General features: G+C 35.7%; 1 long non-coding RNA gene across 1 annotated transcript; it reads left to right on the top strand.

Annotated features, from left to right (window-relative positions):
- Positions 1–6,792: 6,792 nt before the first annotated feature.
- LOC121805925 lies at positions 6,793–8,050 on the top strand. Its single transcript, XR_006051554.1, has 2 exons — positions 6,793–7,615; positions 7,751–8,050. It is a non-coding gene; the product is annotated as an uncharacterized LOC121805925 (long non-coding RNA).
- Positions 8,051–10,346: the final 2,296 nt, after the last annotated feature.

Genomic DNA, 10,346 nt, shown 5'->3' with positions numbered 1-10,346 from the left:
TCTGATTCAGTTACTCAAATAGTTTCTACACTCAGTTCATCGCCAAATGTAATAGGAAGTGATTATATGAAGGTTGTTACTGAAAAGTTGGAAACCTTTGGCATTATATTCACTTTATTACTATTGGAGGAAGATAACATGATACTTGACGAATTCATTAAGGTTGTATCTTTCCTATGTCTTAGTTCAATCGAACAGGAGACTAGCAATGGAAAGAGGGAAGAGCTGAATTGTCATCAGTGCTTGCTGAAAGCAAGAAATGCAAGAAAAATTTGGTGAAAAGGCAAAGAGAAGATGCATTGTAAGTCGGATTGACCTCTTATATAGAAGGACAATGGCTTAGATAACAATGCAACTTCTAAAGGAGAGATCTATATCCAGTTGGACAGTTGTTTCAGTGGGAGCTATTTTTTATGCTCACTTTATTGTTTTGTTTTGATGTATAAGACTTTGTTTTATTGGTACAGTGTAGTTTGGAATCAGTTTTAGTTTCTAAACTTGTTAATGATTAAATGATGTTCGATGTCATTTGATAATGCGTGCATTATTGAGAAATGTGGGTCGAATATCTATCATAGTACCATAGAAAAACAAATTATACATCATAGTATCTAAACAATATAATTGCAAAAGGATTGAGTTTAACACCACAGTTCAACTTCTTAAACAATGAATGATAAAGTATTTATGGTACTTAATCATAAGGCTAAGAAAGTACTTAGTAATTGTTCAAACTGATTTTGTCTAACTCAAGTGACTATCGAGATTTTAACAGCTTACTTGTTAAATTGCTTGAAAGTCAGGTAAGTTTGGTTGATGCACAATAAGTTAGAATCTTTTGGTGGTTCAAGGGATTCAGAATACTTATAGAGGTACGACATAGAAAGACTAGCAAGTCTTAATGGTTTATACCATAGGAGACGAGCAATGAGTTAAGATCAGTAGTGGGAGTTAAATCCTAGTTGACTACTCCAAGCATCCTTCTAAAGAATGAGATAGATATATAAGAAGATATCGAAGTCTCTCGAAGACAAGTTCGATAAGTGAACAGTTTTACTCAATAACACCTTATAATTGATGGGATATACGTTGGAAACAACGAGTTATACCTTAAAGAAACTACCATAACATCAGTACCTTCTACAACACACGAGTTGTGGACTAGAGGTAAGTTTAGTCCAGCACATCACAAGGTGTGGAGTATTCATTCCAACACATGTTTTGGAAAAGGTATCCAAGTAATTGGAGTTGTGTACTGAGGTATGTTTTAAGGTTGTCCCAAATGATAGAAAAGGTACAGGTTCTAAAATCTTCACGGCAAGATATGTGTTTGTTTTCACGAATACTAGATTCTTTGATGAAGATTATGAGGAGAACTACAAGCCTAACAAACATGATAATTCTCAAGATAATGAGAATATCTATTTTCCATCTTAACCAAGAAGTCATACCATTAGAAACTTATGCACTAAGAAAAACAACTTTTGTACCTAAGATTGTAAGAGTCGTGTCGTAGTGGGAGCGTTCTTTGCCAACATAATAAGTTCATGGGTCTAAAAGAGTTTTAAGACTCAGTCTTAGATCAACTTGAACATAATCCCTGTAACTACAAGGACGCAATGACTTATTCAGATAATCATTCTTGATAAGATGATAGACTCTGAATAACAATCTTAAATAGAAAAGAATGTTTGCAAGACTTGCGATACTACCCATAGACTATTTCAGTCGGTAGGAGCTAGTGGACCTGCAAGTGTAAGCATGGATCTCAAAAGGCTAGAATAATGGCAAAGGGTTATACCCAGAGAGAATTATATTCTCGCTTGCCATTTTTGCCTAAGTCGATCTGTATATTGTCTATTGTAGCCTACATAAATTAGGATGTATGTACTATGATTGTCAAGACAGTTTTCTTTAAGTAGAAGTCTTGAGGAGATCATCTGCATGGAACATCTTAATAGTTATGTAATACAGGGCAAGAAAGTTGAAAGTGCACTATATTTGGTATTCTTGGTACTCTACGATGATGACATCTATAAAAGTTGATAAACAACTAAGAGGGTTATCTAGCGTAGGAAATTGGTCGTCTACTCAGTTAAGGAGGATGGATTTAAGATAAACTAGTTACATTCTAAGCATCTACGTCATTAGATTGCTAGAAAAAGAATGTTATGTTTTCTTAAAGAATCCTACATCTACACAATATTTAGACACTTTAGCATTGAAAATTCCAAGAAAAGGTTTTACTTTTTCTAGACGGAATTATTTTGTCTCTAGTCAAGTGTTTTTCGACATTGAATGAGATCAAGAAGAATGAGACAAGTTCCATAATTGGAAGTCTCATATATGCTAAGATGTGTATTAAGTTAGATATTAGCTTTGTCTTTGGCATAGAAGCTTGATATCATATTAACCATGGCCAAGGACATTGGATTGGTAAAGAATATACTATAGTACTTGAAAAAGACTAAACGGTATGCTCTAGTTTACCAGACATCCATGTTATGTCCTTTAGGTTACATCGACTCGATTTTATAATTGATCGGTGATCGAGTCATCCTATGACTATGTGTTCACTTTAGGAGTTGAATACTGAGACATGAAGGAGTGTTGATCAAATCATAGACTCCATCATGAAAATTACAAGTGTGGTTTCATCGAAAACTACTAAGGTAGTTGTTCATCTCAGTAATTTCCTAATAGCTTTGACCGTGAATCCGAGTATGCCTATGAGTATTATATTTTGTTATGATTACTCTACCCATGTGTCTAACTCGAGGGAAACACGATCTGATCAAGCTAAGCAATCACATAGAGAGGAAGTATGAAATTAATTAAGGATTAAGTGCGCATCAAGACGTTATGGTTTCCAAGATATCATCAGAGAACAACCTGGCAGAATTTTTCACAAAATGCCTATATGGCAACATGTTTTACACATGAGGTGAAAAGTATGGTAGTTCGATTTATCATGGCCCGAGACCTGCTTAGAGTATAAGTGGGAGAGTTTTGGCAGTGGGTATACTCGAAAGCATGATTTTAAGTATAAGTGGGAGATTGTTAGGATTAGTATACTGAAAAGCATATTTCGAGCATGTTGCACGGATAGAATTGCTTGTATACAATAAACTCTACAATCCACTTTTAACCCAAGGCGAGAAGAAGTAATTTTATCGCATTGGTGTTTGCTTATGCATTTATAAGATGTTTCTCAAACATTTAAATGCATAAGAAGCAAATCAGTTTAATTCTTCTGCATAGTAGACTGGTCGTGAACGACGTTCACAGAAGGTGATGCAGTCGGTCCTTTGTAGAAGAGAAATAGAATTTCACAACCTAGATAGGCTTTGGCTACCTATCGTGAAAGGTTGCAGTGTCAGTCCGCATGTTTCCTTACCTTAGGAAATAAACGACACTGGTGTGGTATAGCACTGAAGGATCTAACAGTTGAGATAAGTCTTTCTTGCTATTTACTGAAAGACGAGGTCTCGGTGATTGTTATTTCTTAATCATTGTTGACATACATTGAGCATACGATATTGATTATGCACTACTTTGATTTATCAAATGGTACGGATTTTTCGCAATCAAAGAATCCTGATATCTTGGGTAGTGGTGATCTACGTCTAGAGGTGCTAGTATTGTTATTGCAAAGAATCGTGTGCTGGGTGAGTCCAGTTTGATAATATCCTCAAGAGGTGTTCGAAAAAGGTTTTATTATTCAGAAACCCGGCCGGTTGGAATTTTTTCCAGAATAATAAATAAAGATTTTGAACTAGACAACTCTTGGAAAAAGATATTAATTAATTAAAGTCAAATAGCAGACTTAAATTAATTAATGGATATTTATATCTTAAACGCGGGAAATAATAAATTAAAGAGGTAAAGCCTGGATTACTCGTAATTTGGAATTGGACGGGCAGTCAATATTATTTTACTGTAGTGGATGATAATAATATTCTGTCGGACTTGTATTAAATTGGGGCTCAATTTAATTAGTAAAAGCCCAACAGGTTTGGCCCAAGTCCAACCCCCATGGATCCCTAATCTGGCCCATTATAACTCAATATAAAAGGGGATTAGAAGGGAGATTTAGCGTGAAAAAAAACCTCATAATTTTTGTGCTCCACTCTGGGAGAGGACGAAAAATCAGTTTTTGAGAAAACTGATATTCTGTCTTCTTTCTAATCAAGCCCTTTTTTATTCTGATAAGCTTTGCCCACCCAAAGGTCAGATTCTGAGTTCGGGATACAGATTAGAAGATTCGTGGTTGAGTATGAAGATCTTCATGTGGAGAAGGCGCAAGCAATCGTCGATTCTTTGGAGAATCAGATCGGTAATTCTAAACCGTAGGAAATTCATGAACTAGGTTTTAATTCCTTTTACATGAATTGTATGCGTTCTTGTATGCAATTGATTGTTTAACATGTAGATAATTAATCTCATAATCGGTCAAATAGATCCATATGTATGATTTATTTGTGAATGCATGACTTCCGCTGTGCAAGGGGCACCAAACCCCAGCAGCTTTGAAGCCAATGATTGGTATGATACGGCATATAAGCTGATAAAATGATACTTTTGCCGGATAGAATGATACTCTGAGTTGATAAAATGATACTTTTGGCTTATAAATGTTAGGTTTACTGCATAAAATGATAGTTTTGCCGGATAGAATGATACTCTGAGTTGATAAAATGATACTTTTACTGATTTGTAGGTATGTACATTCCTGTTTGTGATGATGCTTTAAAGCCAATGATTGGTAGTTAAGATGATATTTTTGGCTTATAAATGTTAGGTTTACTGCATAAAATAATAGTTTTTCGGGATAGAATGATATTCTGAGTTGATAAAATGATACTTTTACTGATTTGTAGGTATGTACATTCCTGTTTGTGATGATGCTTTAAAGCCAATGATTGGTATAAATAGCATATAAGCTGATAAAATGATACTTTAACGTGACAAAATGACATATAAACTTATAAAATGATAGTTTAATCTGAAAAAGTGATATATAAGCTGATAAAATGATACTCGCAGCAGATAAAATGATACTTCTGACCTATGAAATGACAAAATGATACTTGCAGCAGATAAAATGATACTTCTGTCTGATAAAATGATAATCTTGGGTGATTATATTCGAAATCACTATTACAAAACACTAGTATCAAGTCATACAAGTTCCTGTTACAACTACTAACTCTCTTTAGGGGGTTCAAATTCTCTAATCATCTTTTCAACATCGATTTCCCCTTTTTTGCTATCATTCTGAAACTTCTTTTGTATCATTGTAAATGTCTCCAAAGCCATCTTGTTAGTATCTCCAATAAGCAATGCTTCAGTATATTTGGCACGGAGTTTTGTGAAAGACTCTATCCCCTTCTTCGTTAAACCCGAATTCCAATTACGAACAGGACCTGTCACGACCGCACTTCCTAAGGATAGAAAGCACGGTGGATCGCGACTAGTGGAGGAATTAAGAAGCGGGGAAGAAAGGGGAAAACAATCAAGGGGTACGATATGTAGATCAAAAGATGAACTTTATTACCAAATTATAGTCTGAAATAACGAAGCAACAAAATTCGTAGGAAAAGTAGTCCAACAGAATAAAGATAACATCAGAGTTCTAAAACTTGACATAGCGGAAGCATTTGAGAGTTAGCTACTACTATGTATGAAGACACAATAGTAACCGGAGCATTTATTGAATACTGTCTCTGTCCAATGCTCAACATCCTCAGTCCCCCGTCCACGCTCAACCTGCACATAGGGAAAACATATGCAGGGGCTGAGTACTTGATGCACTCAGTAAACTCATGCCCGAAATACATTTATCATTTAAGATATGTCAAGCCATCATCGAGTGAATCTCGGGTTTTACTTTAAAAAGGCCGAGAAACACTAAATCATTCCTTTAATAAAAATAGTGCCTGCAGGCAATCATCATCCCCCATCATGTACCATATCTGAGCTATCATGTGAAACGAGAATGTGGCCACAATCTCGATCACTGGACCGACCGACCTAGGGGACGGCTCACGATCCCTATCAGTGCACTAGTCCGAGTAGGGACTCACTCCCTAGTCAGACCCGAATTCGTTAACTATAAAAGTCTAGTAGGATATTATCCCAGTAGACAATCAGATAGGCAATTCAAAACATAAAATACGGCATGACATACTATTTTAAATCACCCTTATTTCACCATAACATATCATTTCAAATAAAAGAGTTTAAGTAATAAAGCCCACCTCAAAAGCTTAGGATTTCCGTAAAAAGTTCCTCGTTCCGACTTTAGCGTGCGTGCGAACCACCTTTTCAGTAAATACATAAAGTTCACATCAAACTCGGTAACGAAGACATTTTAGAATGCATGCACTCTAATTAAAATCTTTTAATTTGTTTCCTCGGTTTTCGTGCATTTTCGATTATTCGGCGGCCGCCCAAGGCGTCGCTTGCGGCGCCGGTCGGCCGCTTACGCCCATTCTTTCCTCCGTTGGCTCCTCGCATTTTTCCACGATGTCGAAATAAATTTCTTAAAAATTATTTAAGCGTATAATTAAATTACCGCACTATTTCTCTTCGCCAATATATATTCATTTCGGACTTAGGATAGAAATCCTAGTTCTTTGAATAAGAAATTAATTTAATAATTTCCCAAAATTAAATTATTGGCCCAAGATTAATTATTTTCTTAGTCCATCTTATTTCTCCAATTAAATTTTAAAGCCCCAAAAAAAAAACTCAACAACACTTCAAATTTTAAATTGAGAGGCCCAATTCTTTTAAAACAAACCATTGCCCAATTTTTTAAAAAGAAAGCCCAGTTTTTTTTAACTCCCATACGCCCCCACGTCTCTCTCCCTTCACCTCATTCCATTTTCTCCCAAACTCAAAGAATCCCCAAATTGCAGAGCCCTACACCCGCCGCTTAAAATCAATTGGCTCGCCTGGCCATCGTCGGCCGTCATCGCTGTAGGAGAGGAGACGAGACAGACGTCGCTGCTGTCCCTCGCCAGCCACCGCTCGCCGAGAAGCGCCGACGCTGCTGTCACGGGGCAGTCGGCGTAGTCGACGCTGCTGCTGTTCCCCAACAGTCGCCGGGTCAGCCTTCACCAGCTCCGCTGCTGCTGTCTCCCCGGCAGAAATCGCCGCTGCAGCGAGAGGGTGGTCGCCATTTAGCCGCTGCTGCTGTCCACCTTTCATTGATGCTCAGTTATCTCTCGGACAGCCTCGAAATGGCCCCGAACAGCCCCGAAACGGCCCCGAACAGTCCCGATAAGATAAGTTCTTTACATTTCGTTACATTCTTTCGCATTTCATTTAATTACCGGGGAAGGGGTGTTGGATTGTTTGAGAATGATTGATTTGTTTGATCGGTGTTACTTGTGTGGGAGAATGATGTGTTGATGATATGCTATGTATAACAAAGATCACAAGGGAAGGGATTTATACCTTCTATGCTATGAACTTGACCGTGAGGTTTGTAGGCTGAAAAGGGAGACTCCTTGAACTTGGCAGATTAAATTTCACGTCTGGAATTGAATTGAGAATTTGGCAGCTCTTCAAATTCTAGCTTTCTGTCGTGAATCCGTGACTTGTAGTGGTAGACACTTGGAAACCAAAAGCTCTTCTACTCTCCCTCTCTCTCGGCTCTCTCTCTCACTTTGTCTTTGCTAGAGATGACGGTGTGAAAGTGTATGTGGAAAACTGATATTTAACTTGTGACCTTTGATTGTAGAATTAAAGATGGAAGATGAAGAAGTTTGAAATTGGAGAGTCTCCATAGAAGGGGTATCGGCCAAGAGGGAGAAGGAAGAAGAATGGATTTTGGGCTTCCTCCCATTTTTGGAAAAGAATTGGACTCCCACACTTTAATTAAATTGTTTTGGGCTCATTTGGTTGTAAGGCCCAAATTTGTATCATTCTTTATTTGTTAGACTTTTTGATTGTTATGGCCCAAAGCCATTTTTATATAAACATTTGGACTTCAAATTTTATTAATTATTTCACGACATATATTTAAATTAGTACTTAAAAAGTACGGGTGTTACAGGACCACCCATGTAAGTCTCCATATGGCGCATCACATAAACTCCACAGTCAACTTTATTTGTATCGTTCTGCCATGGCATTTTCATGTGTCTGATTTTTGACTGTTTGACAATTCTCCCCTTTGATGGATTAACTCCATTTCCAAGATAAATTCGGAAGAAATGTTTCTATTCAAATAACACAAAACATACATGAGGTTGATTAAAAATGATATTTATTACTGGTAAAAATGATATTATGTTCCGTACTAAATGATATTCAATGCATTTTAACTAAAAAATATTGAATGCATTTAACTAAACATACCAGAATACTTGGTGCATCTCCATATTTCTTCTTAATCAACTCTTCACTAATTAGAGCATTGTCAATCACATCCATCATTTGCATTTTGAGATTGAAGCACATGATATAAAAATGTTCGTACGCCCAGATCGGAAATAATATCTAATTTTCAAAACATTATATACAAATGTCATTTTCAAAAATATAGGTATGTTGTTCTGTAATGTATATCTCATTATGACTTACCATCTCATAATTTTCCCATTTGAAATTTTCAATCTTTGACACAAATTCATTTAACGCCGAGCAGAATCTTTCTTGAGCCTCGGCTTCAGTCCATTCAGATTTCCTTGCAGTTATATTGTATACCTGTCATGTTTACATTTTTGTAAATAAATTTAACTTTTAATGTAACACTATTATTTATTTACTCGTTTACTGTACTGTAGGTGTGGTGTTGATGAAAAGACGACTCGGTGATGCCTTTGATTTGAATTTTTCATGGTAGTTGAGGTACACAACCCATGCATCTATGATGTTGATACTGACGTACATACGTGGAGCAAGGCTGTGGAAATCAATCTTGAACATGCTCATCATGTTGTTATCATAAACCATCTCATAACTGATTTCAAAATCATATTTAATGTTAGTTAAAAGAATTTAATAAGAATATAATTATGTAATTCAAAACTTACTATTCGCTTTCTTCATGTGTCATCAACCAGTACATTATTTCTTTCTCTTCTTTATTCAGTTTTCCTTTTATATTTACTGCTCTGACATTGTAGGGAGAGCACAGTGCTTCAATAATTTTCTTTGTGGTTCTAGCAACTTTCTCCTTTTCAACTGGAGGTTCTTGGGAAACAATCTTCTTCCCTTTGGTCTTTTTCAAAATTTCTTCTCTCTTTTAAAACTTCATCATCTCCTATTTCACCATGTATATCCTTCATGGCAGTGGATATTATGGTACATACTCTGTCATGCTTTCATTCAAAAATATAAATTGTTATTGACATAAGGGATATTATTTTACCCAATGGAACTCATATTATCATCCAAAAGTATCATTTTATCAGCCAAAAATCTAAAACTATCATTATGAAACAAAAATTTCATTTTATCATTGAACGTATCATTTTACCCACTGAAACTATCATTTTACCCACTGAAACTATCATTTTATTCCCCAAAACTATCATTTTATCATTTTATGCAAAAGTATCATTTTATCATTTGAAACTATCATTTTATGATGCAAAAGTATCATTTTATCACTGAAACCTATCATTTTATCCACTGAAACTATCATTTTATTCACCGAAACTATCATTTTATTATTTTATGCAAAAGTATCATTTTATCATTTGAAACTATCATTTTATCCCCTTACACTATCATTTTATGATGCAAAAGTATCATTTTTCAAATAAAATAGAACAACCAAAAAACATCATCAAACATATATCATCTTAACCATATAAACAATAATTTTATGTACTTAAACTATCATTTTTAAAAGTTACCTCATATTCATCATTGAGAAAGAATTCAACTTCTTTCTCTAGAACTTTTTCCTTCTCTTCTCGAGCTGCTTTATTAGCCATTTCCTTTTCGCTTTCATTTTGTTTCTCTTGCTCGTTTTCCACCTCATCATCTTTTTCCTTCTCCATATCCTTTTCCCGATTAAAATTTTGATTCTCATCAGGAGTGTGGTCATATTCCGGTATCAGAGTGAAGGTAGGGAACTCATTCCTGTTTTTCAGTATAAATGTCCTCTCAGCTGCTTTAGTTAGCTCAATCATGATATCGATCCATTCAGGATCATCAATTTCATCATTGCTCATAGCATGTGTCATTGTTTTCTGACTTTCTATAACATTCTGCACACCTTCCTCTCTCAATCCCAATGCATTTCTTGTTGTATCACAGATTATCTTAAAGCTATTAAGGTTCCTGAGTTTATCCGGCGCTGCTTCAAGGACATCAAGCATCTT

The sequence above is a fragment of the Salvia splendens genome, chromosome 5, assembly GCF_004379255.2.
Source record: "Salvia splendens isolate huo1 chromosome 5, SspV2, whole genome shotgun sequence".
Lineage (NCBI taxonomy): Eukaryota > Viridiplantae > Streptophyta > Magnoliopsida > Lamiales > Lamiaceae > Salvia > Salvia splendens.
Note: the sequence above shows the minus strand (reverse complement) of the source record. Positions and strands in the feature narration are given on the sequence as shown.